Below are 8233 nucleotides of genomic sequence, written 5' to 3' on the forward strand. Positions count from 1 at the left end.
TCTCCTCCTTTTCCTCCTCCCTGGAGCAGAGGAGAGGACAGCCAGCCCCGGGGCCACGCAGGGGAGCCCAGCAGCAAGCAGGGACATGCGGCAGCAGCCGGGGGGAGGCCAGGCGGGGGTCCCGGCCCTCCATGGGGTGCCCGGCCGGCCCGAGCGTCTGTTCCCTTTGAAGTGGGGGACCGGCGGAGGCGCCGCCGGAGAGGATTTGGCAGGTCGGCACTTCTGCTGTGCCTCACAACAAGAGGATTGGCTTCCCTCCCTCCGGCACACGGCTCTCCCGCCCCTCCCCGTTGAACGGCAGCCCAGCCGGCAAGCCCCGACAATCTCCCGTCCCCCCCAGCCCAACCTCATTGTCCCCGGGAGATGCCTCCTTCCCCCTCCCCACCTCTCCCTTCTCTTCCTGGCAAATTCTCCCCCTCCTCCTGGATCCAGCCGCTCTCATAATAGCATCCTTTTCATGGAGACAAATTGTCCAGCCGGGGGCTGCACCTGAGGGCTTTCGCCCTTTAACAAATAGCCTTTTAATTTTCTGCCAGAAGGGCATGGAGAGGGGGGGAGAGGGAAAAGGGGGGGCCGGAGAGGGGGTTGCAGAGAGGAGAGAGAATCAATCAGACATCCATCTTCATCATTGCTGCCAAGGGACCATTTGCACTGGCTGGATGCCCCTGGGGGAAGGTGGGGTGAAAAAGAGAAGAGGTTGGGGTGAGGGGGAGGCAGGAGGCGGTGAGGGGCTGGGGAGGGAGGGGAGCCACAGAGCTCCACACGGAATGGTTGCCCTCCAGAAAAACAAACAGCAACCCTTGGAGCCCAGGGAAGGGAGGAGAGGGGTGTTTTCCAGCTCTGCTCTCCAAAGAGGTTGGGTCAAACCCAAAAGTAAGTCAGTAGCTCTGGCCCAGGGCAAAGCAGCAGCCAAGCAGAGCCAGCTCAGGGCAGGGGAGATGCCCATTCCTGGAAGTGGGGAACTCCAGGTGAGATGAAGAACAAAGAGGCATGAGGAGAAGCTCCACCAGCACCTTCTCCTTCCAGGATGAGCTTAGCACAGCACACACAGCTTCTACAGCAAGGCAGAGAGGTCAGAAGGGCTGGAGATTCTCCTCTCCCCGCTGCCTGGACAGCAAGGAGGGACCAGCAGGTGAAACCACCTCATCTTTTGCCTCTCCTCTCCTCCAGATTCTCTCCTGCAAAGGGATATCAAGCCACGGTATCAGCTTTAGCTGGAATCTGTCGCCTCTCCCACCAAAAAAAAAAAAAAAAAAATAAGCAAGGAGGTTAATTAGATGTTTGCAATCCAATTTACGTCTTGTTTGTGAAACCAGCATTTCAGCTGTAACCCAGCCTGGGAGCCCCCTGTGCCCTCGCTCCTTTGCTAAATTTATTTCACAGCTTTGCAGAACTGCCTCAGCCGGGTCAGAACTCTTCCATTATCATTTTATCGCTGCCTCTTACTCTGTAATTACAAGCTGCTTCCCTCACCCCCTCCCTCCTCTCATTCCCCAGCCCCCTCCAAGCACAAGGTGGGAGATGCTGGACTTGCTTTAAGCTTCTTGCACGATTTGTCTCACCCACTGAGGCCGGGGACAGCTTGGCCCTGGTTTCAGAGATAAGCCAGGGAGGGTGGCTGGGGAAGCAGGGGGAGGACGCTGCTCTCCAGTCCCCCCTCCCCAAGGATTAAAATATTCAGATGCACCGATGAATAGCAATGAGAGCTGGAAATGAAGGCCTGGAAACTCAGCGTTGGAGAGGTTGGAGTCAAGCTGGCAGGAAGGAGATGAGCTGCAGAGTCATGGAAGGCTGTGCCACATCCCCTCGTGTGTCCTGGGCCGACCCTCAGCTGTTCCCAGGGACTGGCTGGGAGGGAACTGGTTGGAATGGGCCAGAATTGTGCCAGGAGAGACACAGAGATGTGCAGAACTCTGCCCTATGCCCTGGGGAAGTGTGCAGAGAGGCTTTGGGAGCCCAGCTGGCCAACATTCCCAGCAAATCCCAGGGGGAGGGAAGGGTCCTTGAGGAGCATCTCAGGTGCAGAGCCAGGAACCAGCATCTCCCTGGGCTCCCAGCAGCTCCTCTGTGCACACAGGACACACAGCCATGGGGACTGGAGTGCCAGGGCTGTCCCCAGCCAGCAGGGTCACAGGGCCCCGCTGGCAGATCCAGGAGCCACAGAGCAGCAGGGTCCCCACACCAGGAGCCCTCTCCCCCTTGGCGTTGTATCCCAGACCCTCCCCAGAGCACCAGGCTCCAGCAAGGGGAAGGGGCCACATCCACCCCTGGGAAGGACCAAAACTCAGGCTGAAGGGCTGCCCTGGGGAAGTTCAGGGAGAGGAAGGGAGGGGCAGAGGGATGTCCACACCTCTGGAGCTCTGTAACATGGGGAAAAGGCATCCCAGGACTCCAAAAGTGAGTTTGGGATGGAGGTGACCACTGTTCCTGCCCTGGGAGAAAGAGCCACTGCCCTGCTGTGTGGACAGGGCCCGGATGCAGCTGGACACAAGCAGCAGGGCTCTGCTTTGTTGGAAAATTTGGCTTCCTTTCAGTCACCTGTGAGCACAAATCAGACAAGAACTCGCAGGCAGCATGAATACACACACACAGGGCCAGCTCAATTGCCCATGAGAAGGTTCATGTAATTAACAGGCAGCCAGCTTTTCTTTCATGTGACAAAGAAAGGATGGGGAGGGCATTTTTCTGTACCCATCCCCTGAGAGCAAGTTCCAGCAGGAGAGCAAGTTCACAGGAGCAGGGAGCATAGCACAGCCTGTGCCCAGGACCCCAGGGGCAGGGAGGGATGCACCACAGGCCCTTTTGCTCGGCCCTGATTGCCCTTCATGCACAAACTGGGTCCTCTCCCATCCCTGGGAGAGTGAAAGCCTCTCCTCTGCTAAACCCACCGTGCAGGGAGCCCCTGTCTGATGAAACAGCCCGAGGATGGATCTTTCTGCTGTGCCACACTCTGAGCAATCCCCCAGCCTGTGCTGGGACACCCCCAGGATCTCTGGGGCCAGCATTTAACTCCCATCCACCACAAACACCCAGATTCCAACCCTGGAGCACACCTGGCTGTGCTGTTCAGCCCTCAGCCACACACCCAGCACCGAGCACAAAGACACCTCGCTCCCTCCCTAAAACAAAGATCAAAGCCCCTGCTCGGAGCTGAGGATGCCACCCCCTCCCGCCGCTGCTGGAGGAACATTAAAACCCCATTAACCCGGGGTTGTTATTAATCATGCGACATTACCCGGTGGGGACAGCCCTGGCTGTGAGTGCCCGGGCTGCTGCCGGCTCCCCCGGCCCGGCTCCGGGTGACACAGGAGAGGGTGGCATTGCTTTAGCACCGTGCGGGAGAGCCAGCTCCACATAATGAATTTCCCGCACGAGGCAGCGCAGGGAAGCTGCGCTGAGATTGGAAATAATCACCCCGAGGCAAGGCAGGGACCGGACTGCAGCCGCCTCTCACCCTGCAGAGGATAATCCCCTTTGTGACTGGGCTAAGGGCAAGGCGAGGAAACCACCATTTATCATCTGCTTGAACCGCATCCATCCTCCCGAAGATGATTTCCAGTCCTGCTGCCGAGCAAACCCAGCGGCAGGCAGAGATCCCAGGCCAAAACCAACCCCGGAGCTCGGGAGATGGTCACTTGGAGACCTCCTGGGACACAGAGGGGATGCCTTCAGCACGCTCTGGACAGGTTAATGCCAGGAGAGCCAGGCTCTGTGTGCATGGAGGCTGAAGCCCCATCAGGCCCTCACAGCTCCGTGATATTAAAGCTTTCCCCTCATGCATAGAGGCAGGCAGGGGGGCTAATTGCCTCTTATGACACTATAATGGTAGGACTATTTACACTAGATTAAAATCCAATTCATAATGAGGTATAATAACTTTGCAAATGCCAGGATTTGTCAAAGGGTGAGGAGCATCACCGAGACAGAGCCGAGCAGCCTCGGACTTGGGGTCTGAGCCCTGCCGTGAGAGGAAGGAGCTCTTGGCAGAGCGAGGGTGGGGTTTTGTTGGATTCTCCCTCTTTGGTAGCTTCTTCCATAGGTTAAGCAGAAGGGAAGGTGGAAGGGGGATGAGCAGGGCCCTGGAACAGAGCAAAGGGCTCTGAGGTGCCTGCAGTAGGGGAAATGGGTGTGCACAAGGCTGGATCAACCACCGAGCCACTGGGCATTACCTCGGCAACAGAGCTCCTTCCCAGGGAAGTTTTGTTCCAGACTCCCACAAACCGAGGTCACACTGGGATCCACCAGGTGCCAGAGGTGCTGAGGCAGCCTCTGGGCCAGGATGAGGTATGGAAAACCTCCCTTGCTGGATGTCACACCCTCAGAAACTCACCCTCCCTGCCCAGTGACCCTTCCCAGCCCCCCAGCCCTGCCCCAGCGCCCCTCCAAGGCCAGAGCACACACACACAGCCCCAGCACTGCCCTCTCCCCCTGCTGCTGCTCCTGCCATCAGGGGGGATGTTTGTCCCGCAGGAAAGCCAGGGCTGGGATTGGATCCAGCTTGGATTTGCTCCGTGCTCTCCATTCCGTGTTTACGGATGTGACCTTGAATGAGCCCGGCAACACATCACTCCTGACGCGCTCCAAAGAGGTATTTATTTATTCCCTGCCAATGACACGGACTGATGGTGCCCTCTGAATTCCAACTAGGTCTCAGCTCTGTTCTGACAGTCTGGGTGGCTCTGCTGGAGAGCAGACAGAGGAAAGAGCCCAACAAGCTTTGTTGGCAAAGGGAACATCGCTGCTGGATCCCGGGGCTCTGTGCGATCCCTGGGTGCCCCGAGGGGGCTCAGTGTAGTGCTGGCCCCTTGCACAGGGGTTCAAGGAGCAGAACTCAGGTGTCCCATGGCCACAGAGGTCTTCTGATGGAAATCAGCCCCAGAGAGTGCTCCAAAGGCCTTGCCATCACCAGAGGGGAACTGCAGAAGACAAGTCCCAGGCTAAGTGGAGATGAAGGGGTGCTCAGGTAGGCGTCAGCTCTGCTGTGCTGATGTGAGTCGCTCTCCCAATGCCACCAAGCTCTCCAAGCCTTCCCACACCTCTGTTTGCATCCAAAAGCAGCCATCTGCTAAAAACCCTGACGGCAAAGCCTCCAAAAAAGCAGTTCCTCAGCACACAAGGCTGTGAATTCGTCCCTCATCCTGCTGGACACTCAGTACCCCCAGCTTGTGGCTGCTGGGTCACACTCACCAAGGACAAGCAGAGCTGGAAGGAATATTGATTTCCTGAAGGGTGAGGCCCTCTCCTCCAAATAAACTCTTCCCTGATGGGATGACTGGAAGAGCTATCCTGTGCACAGGAACACAGGAGGAGAAGTGAGTTATAAAAATAGCAAAAACCTTAACACACCCCGTGCTCTGAAGAAAATCAGCTGAGCCTCAAGTACAGCAAAACCAAACTGAATCTCACCAGACTCACACTGACCTCAGCAAAGGCTCTTCCTGGCCCCACGGAGCATTCTCCTCATGCCCAACATGAGCATGTCCCATTCCCAGGGCACAGCAAGCCCCGCTCCAACCTCTCCAAGGAATGTGGGAGTTTTTGGTTGGATTGAAGGCCTGTCCTCAGCAGCTCCTGCTGGTGGCAGAGCCAAGAGGCAGCCACGGGACTGACTGAGGAGCCCTCTGTCCTTGCAGGGGGTGAACTGCCCACAAGACCCAGGGCTCTGCAGGATACAGGGGGTGTGGGGAGAGGGGAGAGCAGGTGTGTGCAGGCAGGGACAGGTGTGGTCACCACCCCATGGAACGGGCACCTGGACAGACCCTGCCTCATTCTGGGGCTGTCAGGTGTAAGCAAGAACCCCAAGAAGCAGAGCTGCTCCTCCCACAGTTATAAAGACCCTTCCCTAAGGGGAGGCAGGCGATGCTCATGTGCTCCAGCAGAACACACAGATGTTGGATGTATAAATCCACTCAAGCCGTAAAAGAGGAGATGTGGAGGAACCCAGCAGAGGGAACGAGGCCCAGGAACACCTCCGGCCTCATGGCATCTCCAGCATCCATCCAAGAAGCTCCTTGGCCAGAGTTTGAACCAATTATCTTCTGGCAAACGTGCTGCCCTTCGACTCACCAGCCCTGGAAAGAAAAACACCGTTCTCCACATTCTGTTTTTGTTTGTGAGAGCGAGAGCGAGTGGGAGCGGGCGGCGGAGCAGAAAGGGATAGAGGGGATGGCACTGCATCCCAATTGGAAAGAGCCAGTGGCCACTGCCCAAGTAAAATTCCAACTTTATGACATAATGGGCTTTTTCTAACCAGCACTCACTATTAACTTCAGCACTGGCTTAAACCCCTTGGCCTCAGGCACAAGCAAAGCAGAGCTCACACACTGTAAATGTTAATACTGCTTTAGCACTGTAATAAGCTAAAAGGTGGATGCAAGATCTGGCACATTAATTCCTTTTTTCATCTTTTTAGCACATTTCAGGGTAATATGAATAATAAATATTTGAGCTCATGAAGGTTAACGGATGGATAACCCTGGAGACTGGGACTCCCCAGGTAGGAAGGCAGCAGTTCCTTCCCACATGTCAGGGTTTCCAGCAGCGAGCCAGGGAATTTGCCTCCTCCTGAGAAGTCAGAGTTTCTTCTTGGCAGGGAAATGTTTGACATTAAAACTTATTGCCTGGCACACTTGTGCACACTTGAAATGTTTGGGCTGGGGGGTGAGTAGAGGTGGATGTTTCCAAGCATCACAGGGCAGATTTGTGGACAGGGAAACCTTCTCCATCCCAGCAGAAGCTCTGTTCCCACTGAACGAGAGCCAGATTTGGTCAACAAAGGGCTCACAAAGCTTTGTAGGCATCTAATTCCTCCTGCAGCCAGCTCTGGGTTCACCTGGCCTGAGGCTTGGTGGCAGGGCAAGGGAGCTGAGCACGAACCTCCAGAGTCTGAAACTCCAGCTGAGGGAATGCCCTAAAGGCAGAGCACCCCATGGAACTGACCTGCTGCCACCGTCAGCCCCAGGGCTGCTGGCCTGGCCTTGTTCTGCAGGTTCTGGGTCTAAATTAGAAGGCTTTGATGTCTGTCACACAGCGCCCTAAGGAGAGCAGCTGGGTGAAAAGCTCTGCTGGAGCTGGCACAGCCCTGCACATCACCTCTGGATTACAGAAATGTGGAGAACAGGGCTCTGGGAGAAACTCACACTGCTTTGGCACCCAGTCAGGTACCACAGGAGTGCCCCAGCTCATCCCTGAGCCGTGTGTGAGCTTCCAGGGAAGCAGCCTAGAACGGATGAGGAAAATCTTCTAATCCCAAACAAGGACCATGTCAGGAGAGAAAGGATAGGTCTGGTGGCCCAGGGAAGGGTTTGAAACCTGTGCTTAGAGAGCAAATGCTGGAATGTGAGAATTCCCCTTGCTTATCTATCAACAGAGACCTGTCAGGTAGGAGCACTTGCTGGGAGAACAGGGCTGGGGATGAACAGGAGTGTGATCCCTTGGGATGGAGGATGTGGGGCTTTCCCAGATTCCATCTGCTCTTGCAGCTTTGTCTTCTTGACCCTCATGGTACAGACAATGGCCGAGGTGCCATGTCTGACAAGCCACCTTGCTGGGAAGGCCCTGATATTCCAGCAGAAATCCTACTGCCACTTTCCTCTGTGCTGCCAGAGGGTGGGCAGGGACACTGTGGGACACTGGGACAGCCAGGGCACAAACCCTCCCCGGCAGCCAGGGGTGTCAGGACGCGTCACCAGCGGTGAAGGTGCAGGAGGAAGGTCCTGGCTGTGCAACAAACACGGTGAAGGGATGAAATCCCATCCTGCTGCAGGGGCTGCTGGGGACAGAGACCCTGCACCCCCAGCTCAGATCCCGGCTATTCCCATCCCCACCAGCGCCCCAGGAAACCGGGATAGGCAGAGAGGGCTGGGCTGGTGCTGCCCAGGGAGGAGAGCCGGGGGCTGGCAGGGCTGGAGGAGCCTCGCTGGATGGAGAGCAGAGAGCCGGGAAGGCACTGGGGTGATCTTGGACCCTCGGCAGGGAGCAGCCCCTGGCAGAGCGCGGCTGGGGAACAGGGCTGGGGAGCAGGGATAGGAGCAGGGCTGGGGAGCAGGGATAGGAGCAGGGCTGGGGAGCAGGGATGGGGAACAGGGCTGGGGAGCAGGGCTGGGGAGCAGGGCTGGGGAGTAGGGCTGGGAGCAGGGCTGGGGAGCAGGGATGGGGAGCAGGGCTGGGGAGCAGGGATGGGGAGCAGGGCTGGGGAACAGGGATGGGAGCAGGGCTGGGGAGCAGGGCTGGG

This window comes from Parus major, chromosome 15, assembly GCF_001522545.3.
Source record: "Parus major isolate Abel chromosome 15, Parus_major1.1, whole genome shotgun sequence".
Classification (NCBI taxonomy): Eukaryota; Metazoa; Chordata; class Aves; order Passeriformes; family Paridae; genus Parus; species Parus major.